Source organism: Podarcis cretensis (assembly GCF_951804945.1).
Source record: "Podarcis cretensis genome assembly, chromosome: 4".
Classification (NCBI taxonomy): Eukaryota; Metazoa; Chordata; class Lepidosauria; order Squamata; family Lacertidae; genus Podarcis; species Podarcis cretensis.
The window spans coordinates 77,210,135-77,219,144 of record NC_137173.1 but is presented as its reverse complement, the minus strand read 5'-3'; the positions used below and the strand labels follow the sequence as shown (position 1 = coordinate 77,219,144).

Genomic DNA, 9,010 nt, shown 5'->3' with positions numbered 1-9,010 from the left:
AGAAGAAGAAGAAGAAGAAGAAGAAGAAGATATTTACCTTTAGTTGCTCTTCTTTATTTGCAAAAGCAAGTCTTCTTCAAAAGGTTTCCTTTTTGTATTTTGAAAATAGAACAGTGGTTCATTTCAATTTGTTTGGAAGATTTCAAAGAGCACAGCTGAAAACAAAGATGTTTATGAGCACCCACCGGGTGATGTGGTTGAATGACCTGGTTTTGGACAAATGTCAAGAAGCAATCTGGTTTGATGTAGAAGCCATGTAAGAATTATATGCATGATGTGTGACTGATAAGAAGATGAAAACAGAAGAGTGCTGTTTTATAATGGCTCTGATTGCTGGCTCTATCAGCCTAGGTTTTGTGAATTTTTCTAGAATAAAAGCTGCTTTATGTTAGGAATTCATGGGGCAATCCTATGCACACACTTCCCACTCAACACAGTGGAAATCACATCCTGGTAAATATTCATAGGAATGTGCAGCTCAGAATTTAAGGCACCTTGTGTATATTATTGGCAGTAGCTATTAGCGACTATTCTGCTATTTGCACTGAGCCATGATTTGCCACACCACCTTAGCCATGTGTAATGCATGTAAATGCACTGAAATAGTTGCAATGAGAGAAAACGAAATGTTCTACCTGAGCTCTAAATAGCTTTGTGGGATCTGTGGCTTGCAAAACAGCTTGTGGTAGTTTGTAGGGGAATGCATTTCCTAACATGCATTTAATTGCACCCAGAAGGAATCACAGTATGAGAATGTAAGCAAGCCTTGGCAGATGATTTCTGAATAATTCTGGCATTTTTTCATGGCTGGCTCTAACAAAAGAACATGTGAGTAGAATGTGGGAAACATATTTACTGTATTTCCTTACAAATTACAAAAAGATACATGATCTCATTCTTCTCCTGCCAATTTCCTCCCCATGTTAGTTCTCAGTCTATGTTCTTCAGCAGATTTATCACTGAGTTTAACTAATATAAACATCATTGCAATTTAGATGTTACAGCTAGAATTCAGAAAGAAAAGCACAGCTACTAGCCAGGATGCCTGTACTTTGTCTCTGAGGTTGGAGTAAGCATGCTTTTGAATACCTACAAACTTGGGCTCTTTGCAGATAACTTTATGGTCACAACCCCAGACCCCATAAACCCAGCAACCACATTAACCAAAGAAAAACGGAGGGACACAGAAAAGGGATGGTATCTACAATATATAAAATACTACTCTAAGACACTACAAATCCCCTCACCATGTTTAAAGACCAATGGGAGCATGACATATGGTACAAAATAAACTCCACCCAATGGTCAATCAGGTGTTCTAAACCACCATTTAAAACCAACTCAGTCTAAAGAAGAGAACTCACTCTGAAAGTTATCTATAGGTGGGTGGCGCTGTGGGTTAAACCACAGATCCCAGGACTATCCCAGGACTTGCCAATCAGAAGGTCGGCAGTTCGAATCCCCGCGATGGGGTGAGCTCCCATTGCTCGGTCCCTGCTCCTGTCAACCTAGCAGTTTGAAAGCATGTCAAAGTGCAAGTAGATAAATAGGTACCACACCGGCAGGAAGGTAAACGGCGTTTCTGTGCGCTGCTCTGGTTCGCCAGAAGCGGCTTAGTCATGCTGGCTGCATGATCCGGAAGCTGTATGCCGGCTCCCTCGGCCAATAAAGCGAGATGAGCGTCGCAACCCCAGAGTCGTCCACGACTGGACCTAATGGTCAGGGGTCCCTTTACTCTTTACCTTTAACAGCACGGGGGAAAAGGCTGTTAGGCAGACTGGAGAGCTCCCAGTTTTAGACATTTGTGTTGAAAGTGAAGAGATTTGAACTTGGGCCAGCAAGCAAAGGGATGTTGTGGGCAAGACTTGTATGACCCTTGTATTCTTCAGATGAATACTTCCAGCCCTGCGTGGAGATGGTGGAGTACGGTAATTGAACCTGGAGCCTAGATGCAAACCAGATGCTCTACAATCCTTCTCCTTTTTAAGGCACTTCCTGATCATTTGGAAATCTTTTAGAATACTTACTGTATTATATTCTGATCACACATGGGATTCCCAATTGTCTCCCATCTAGATCAGGCCCACACTGTGGCTTTGTTTGGTTTTTCGTTCCTAGAACATCCCTGGGTCAACCAGTTTTTGAAACACTGACTTTCACCACCCATAAGCATTTCAGTCAGTTCACGCTCTTGTTCAGCAGATTTTTATGTATCAAGGAAACCTCTTCAAGCAGCCAAACAAATAAATGAAGTCTGATACAGTTAACAGCGTCTAGGAGGAAATGCCACAGGCGGGAGGCAATCTTCCTTCTGCCTTCATAACATGATACGTATGAAGACAGATACACAGAAACAATTGTCAAGTGATTTGGAATTATGTCGCACAACTGATTCCAGCTGCTTTCTTGAGCATCGTCCAACAGCAAAGGGAAACTCTGTTCCCAGAGATAAACCCGACACTTGAAAGGCTTATGAGCAGCCTAAGGACATTACTGTAATCCCTAAGGAAGGAATCATAAAAGAAAATAATCAAAAAAATAAAGAGCTGGTCAATTAATGAAAGGAATGAAAATGCATCTGCAGTTTTAGATGGAATCTGCCCACCCACACAAAAAAAGTAAAAAGAATCAGGAACCCAATATGTGTGATCAACAGGTTTCTCCTTCATTTCAGTGGTGTCCGAACTTTTTTCAAAGAGGGCCAGATTTGAAGAAGATTTGGCCTTTTTTAGGAATGAAGTTGTTGAGCTTTTTAAAAGATTGAAGTTTTGGGGGGTTTTTTAAAAAGATTTTACCCCAGAAAATAAACTACCACAGGGCGGGCTCGGTTAGGCCCCCAAAATGGACTTTGGACATGCCTGCTTTAATTAAATAAAGTGTGCTTGTTCTGCTATAAAAAAGGTTTGGCTTGTAAACAGTTAACTAAATAAGAGGGTGAGGAAGCTGGTAGTTTACCTCTAAAATATCTCTGAGGTAGGGATTAACCGCAAAGAGTAAATATACTGCACATATCACATTACCACTTCCTCTGCTTATGTTTGAAGCATGTTATATGTAAAAAACAACAACCACTAGCGGGGGGGGGGGTCCCTGAGATTTATTCCATAGTCCTGACATAGAAGAAAAAGGGCAGACAACTACAACCAGAGGAAAAATCTAATTTGAATCCTATACACCTTAAAGGTAAAGGGACACCTGACCATTAGGTCCAGCCGCTGATGACACTGGGGTTGCAGCGCTCATCTCGCTTTATTGGCCGAGGGAGCCGGCGTTTGTCTGCAGGCAGCTTCCGGGTCATGTGGCCAGCATGACTAAACCGCTTCTGGCAAACCATAGCAGCACACGGAAATGCCGTTTACCTTCCTGCCGGAGAGGTACCTATTTATCTATTTGCACTTTTACGTGCTTTCGAACTGCTAGGTGGGAGGAGCTGGGACCGCGCAATGGGAGCTCACCCCGTTGTGGGGATTCGAACCGCCAGCCTTCTGATCGGCAAGCTCTAGGCTCTGTGGTTTACACCACAGTGCCACCCGCGTCCCATACACCTTACACTTACAAAATTAGATTAGAGGAATAATGTGGCACGAAGTGAAATGGTGTATTGCTGCACATATTCTTAACCAAGCTTCTGTGTGGTGCCTGCAAATTATAACTATTGACCAATGATTATGCAATAGTTCTACTGATGAATGCCTATTGCACTGTTCTAATTCATTTGTTAGCTTTGTTGCCCAATTTCATCTCTGACTTTTGCTGTTGTAAGCAGCCTTACCTGGTTCAATGTCAGAACATATGCTTTTTAAATGAAATAAACAAGATCTTGTTGTGCCAGTTTCTGAACATTAGAAATCATATGTTATTTTTTAAAAGCTATTTAAAAAACCCTATAAAAATATGAAAGGTTGACTTCCTTACAAAACTTACAGTACAAGTAACATTTTTTCATTAAAACTGTGTGAAAGTACTGAACAGCTTGAATTTTGGATACAATACATACTAGACTATGTACATTATGGGCATATAGAATCTTGTTTTGTGGGAATTAGCTCCAAGGGAACATACTGTTTTACTTACAGCCTCTATACCAGCTCTACATCTCCTTTAAATCAGAACCAGTGAGGGGGGGCTGCTAGGGGCGCCTTAGAAGATGGCCGACAATACCATCTCTCCAGCTCACACGAGGTAATTAAGAGGCTGATATGGGAGTAAATCAGCCTCCCAAAACTCTTCCCGGGAAAGGGAAGGTGCAGCCTCGTTCGCGGTTGCCCACAAATCACCCCCGAGTTCGAAAGAAGGAGCGGGTGAGGGCACTGAACGGAAAGCCCTTGAGTGAGCTTTGGATCTCCCGGACGCTGCTTCTGAGAGCGACGCTAGTTGCATTACTTAAGATAAAATATTGGATATAAAAGTAATTGCACATGTTTCGAGCGAAGAAAAGGGTATATCAGCTGCTAATTAAGCCTGCCACTGAGAAGTTAAGAGTGATGGAATGGACTGTACAGAAGATAACATCAAAGAATAACAGCTATGTCGGTATGTTGAAACGGAACGGAAAGGAGGGGGGACTTCTTCTTCTTTTTATTATGATACTACCTAACAACCACCCCCCCTAGAAGAACCGTCACATGACTGATAGCAAGTGAGAATGGAAAATAAACTGTGTGGAAATAACTAAAGGCTTTGTTTTTTGGGAAGATCTGGAAAGAAAATGAAAGGCTCTCCTGTGACGCAGTTCTTAATTGGGATCCACCATTATGAGACAGACTGTGCTGCGAGATTGATAGTCAGAGGGGGAAGTGAGCCATTGCTCTGTTATCATGTTTGGATTGTAAGTTTGACTTGGCAAAATCTCCCCTGGAAAGACTGATTTATGGTGCAACTGGTCTGGGAAAATTAATGAGCAAACGCTTAAATTTTATTTCATCGGAACTGACAAAAATGGCGCCTGCCGCCCGAGCAGGACTTTTGGATCAGTGTGTGATGATTTACTGCAAACAAAAGACTTACCAGCTTTTTTTAAAAAAACATAATTCACACAGAAACATAATAATGCCTGCCTTAACTCGCTTGTGGAAACAACTCAGAGGTTATTAAGAAGAAAAACAATAACAAGAAGATTGAAATATGGGACTTGTGAATCCCAAAGCAGCAGAAATATGAGATTATTGGACCCTCACTGAACTCGAAGCATGGGAACCCCCAACAAAAATTTAAAATTTGGCAATATATTTGGACTTTTCGATATGTATTGGTATAATTTGGAATAACTAATGTGATATGATTGGATTGTTAAATAGAAAACTTAATAAAAAAATATTTAAAAAAATAAATAAATCAGAACCAGTGAGGGCAGTGAAGGTCCCGTGTGAGTGTCTAGAGGCGGTTAGAGGATGGATGGCGGCTAACAGATTGAGGCTGAATCCTGACAAGACAGAAGTATTGTTCTTGGGGGACAGGGGGAGGGTGGGTGTGGAGGACTGCTTGGTCCTGAATGGGGTAACTGTGCCCCTGAAGGACCAGGTGTGCAGCCTGGGAGTCATTTTGGACTCCCAGCTGTCCATGGAGGCACAGATCAATTCTGTGTCCTTGGCAACTGTCTACCAGCTCCATCTGGTACGCTGGCTGAGACCCTACCTGTTCATGGACTGTCTCACCAGAGTGGTGCATGCTCTGGTTATCTCCCGTTTGGACTACTGCAAAGAGCTCTATGTGGGGCTACCTTTGAAGGTGACTTGGAAACTGCAATTAATCCAGAATGTGGCAGCTAGACTGGTGACTGGGAGTGGCCGCCGAGACCATATAACACCAGTCCTGAATGACCTACATTGGCTCCCAGTACATTTCCGAGCACAATTCAAAGTGTTGGTGCTGACCTTTAAAGCCCTAAACAACCTTGGCCCTGTATACCTGAAGAAGCATCTCCACCCCATCGTTCTGCCCGGACACTGAGGTCCAGCTCCGAGGGTCTTCTGGCAGTTCCCTCAAAACAAGAAGTGAGGTTACAGGGAACCAGGCAGAGGGTAGTGGAACGCCCTGTGGATGCTCTCCCATCAGATGTCAAAGACAAAAACAACTACCAGACTTTTAGAAGACATCTGAAGGCAGCCCTGTTTAGGGAAGTTTTTAATGTTTAATGTTGTATCATGTTTTTAATACTCAGTTGGAAGCCGCCCAGAGTGGCTGGGGAAACCCAGCCAGATGGGCAGGGTAATCATCATCACCACCACCATCATCATCATCCAGTCTTCCCCAGCTTGGTGCCCCCCAACTGTTGAGTAATACAATTCCCATCAGCCTCAGCCACCACATGTTGGCTAGGACAGATGGGAATAGCAGTTCAAAACCTCTGAATGGTGCTCTCTACTATTAACAAGGCGTCTGACACAAAACTTTTTTGTGAAAGATAAAACAAAACTTCTGAGTTACCCATTGGATCCCTTCATTTGTTGTGTTGTGTTTTATCTTTTACCTTCCAAAAGGAAAAGATAATAGAATCTAAAATCATAATTACATACAGAATTTATTGTTTGGAAACACTGTGGTTAACTCAACACAGACAATATCCTTTCAGGGATTACAACAAGGGACAGAAAGCATTGTTGCGTTGCTGATCACATCATTTTCTGGAAAGAAGATAATGACGAGCCAAGTCGTTTCTGGAAAATCAACTTGGGTCTGTAATAATATTACATTTCCCTTCCCATTTTCCCCAAAGACAGCTCGTCTACCATGACAGCTGCCTTTCATTCTCTAGCTACCGACCTTTGAACAAAAGCAAAACAAAAAACAGAGTCACCTATGGAAGTAATTATAGTTACATATGCCTTCTTTTCTACTAATGTAGAATCATTAAATGGATCCTTTGAAAATGAAGCAACTCTCAGAGAGAGGTCACTGAACAAATATGGAGAGGTTTTTGGAAAACCAGCCAATTTTCGGTGACTATGACATCAGCTCCTGGCACTGAAAGAAGAAAGGCTGACTTCTTTCTTTCAGCAAAAGCGTTGCAACACAGATTTTATCTTTGTCCCTAGGGTGCAGCTGCTAATCTCAGAACAAAAGCTTTCCAAAGCTTAGAACTACTAGAGCTGGAAAAAATATCTTGGCTCCCAGACTGTTCGTAAGCCCTTTTTATTTAATGCATACACAGGTAAGACGCTGACAGATCCATACATTATATTCTAGTCACATTAGACAGATTTGCCAGCATCCAAATATCTGAGAAACTCATTTCAAGAGAGCTTTTGACAGGTTTAGACAGCGCCTTCCAACGCCGCATGGTGAACAGCTTTTAGAACTGAGGGGAGATTCAAAGCAGTTTGGAATATTGGGTAGGAAAAACTGTTCAAAGTTATGAGGACATTCTAATGGGGATTGCACAAACAGTTCTTTCGATTACTGATCAAAGTGTCTTTATTCATTCCACATTAGTAGTTTCAAGAAATGAGAGTAGTATTGAATACTCCTATTTGGGAGTGGAGTACTCCTATTCACAAAATGCTGCAATGTGGAGTACTCTTATTCGGGGTCCCTGCAGCTATGCATTTTTAAAGAATGCATCATTCCACACCACCTCCCCACAAGTGTCAGTCAGCCTTCCTTGCCCACTGACCATGCCCAGTCTTTATTGGGCTGTTTATGGTTTGCCTCCCCCATTGGTCCCTCCCCCCTTAAGTTTTTTGTAGTTTTACAAATCCCAAGCCTCCTGATACCCACCTCTTGTATATAGACAGTGCCATTTTGGCTACCAAGGATCCTCACTCAGTGAATGAATTAGATAAAAGTAAATAGGATTAAGTAAGGAATATGTCCTGTCCCATCTTCTCCAAAGCTATTTAAAGGCCCAAACAACTAATGATGGTGCCTGACCTAAGAAGATGCTAAGAAGATTCCACCTAAGCATTAGGAAGAACTTCCTGACAGTAAGAGCTGTTCGACAGTGGAATTTGCTGCCAAGGAGTGTGGTGGAGTCTCCTTCTTTGGAGGTCTTTAAGCAGAGGCTTGACAACCATATGTCAGGAGTGCTCAGATAGTTTTTCCTGCTTGGCAGGGGGTTGGACTCGATGGCCCTTGTGGTCTCTTCCAACTCTATGATTCTATGATTCTATGATTCTATGACCTGGGAGCTCCAATAATGTCTAGAGTAGACGACATAATTTCAAGCGCCAAAGAGATTTGTGGGCCCCTTTCCTCTGCCTGCCATTTCCCCTTCCCGCTCTCACTTCCATACATCACTACTGGGAAAACCATGGCTTTAACTATACAGACCTTTGTCGGCAAGGTGATGTCTCTGCTTTTTAAGATGCTGTCTAGGTTTGTCATTGCTTTTCTCCCAAGTGAGAGCTGGACCATAAAGAAGGCTGGTTGCCAAAGAATTGATGCTTTTGAATTATGGTGCTGGAGGAGACTCTTGAGAGTCCCATGGACTGCAAGAAGATCAAACCTCTCCATTCTGAAGGAAAGATCCTGAAGCTGAGGCTCCAATACTTTGGCCACCTCATGAGAAGAGGAGACTCCCTGGAAAAGACCCTGATGTTGGGAAAGATGGAGGGCACAAGGAGAAGGGGACGACAGAGGACGAGATGGTTGGATAGTGTTCTTGAAGCTATTAACATGAGTTTGACCAAACTGTGGGAGGCAGTGCAAGACAGGAGTGCCTGGCGTGCTCTGGTCCATGGGGTCACAAAGAGTCGGACACAACTAAAACGACTAAACAACAACAACAACAGCCCCTTCCAGCTGTGTACTTTTCTCTCAAACTGGCTCAATTCCAGTGTCAGAGCCTAGTTGAAGGGATAAAAGACCTGTGAGGGAGCAGAGGGTTTCACACCCCGGCCTCACATCCCTTTGGAAGAGCAATATTTGAAGGCATTAGCTTATCATCGTCCTATTTAGTTTGAGTCTAAGAAATTGCAATTAGGAATATCGGAAGCTTCCTTATACTGAGTCAGATCAATGGTTTATCAAGCTCAATATTGTCTACACGGACTGGCAGTGGCCCTCTAGGGTT

General features: G+C 42.8%; 1 long non-coding RNA gene across 1 annotated transcript; it reads right to left on the bottom strand.

Annotated features, from left to right (window-relative positions):
- Positions 1 to 6,501: 6,501 nt before the first annotated feature.
- On the bottom strand, positions 6,502 to 8,452 carry LOC307214577. The gene is made up of 2 exons (XR_013838225.1): positions 8,120 to 8,452; positions 6,502 to 7,869 (listed from the first exon to the last, which is right to left on the bottom strand). It is a non-coding gene; the product is annotated as an uncharacterized lncRNA (long non-coding RNA).
- Between the last annotated feature and the right edge of the window lie 558 nt (positions 8,453 to 9,010).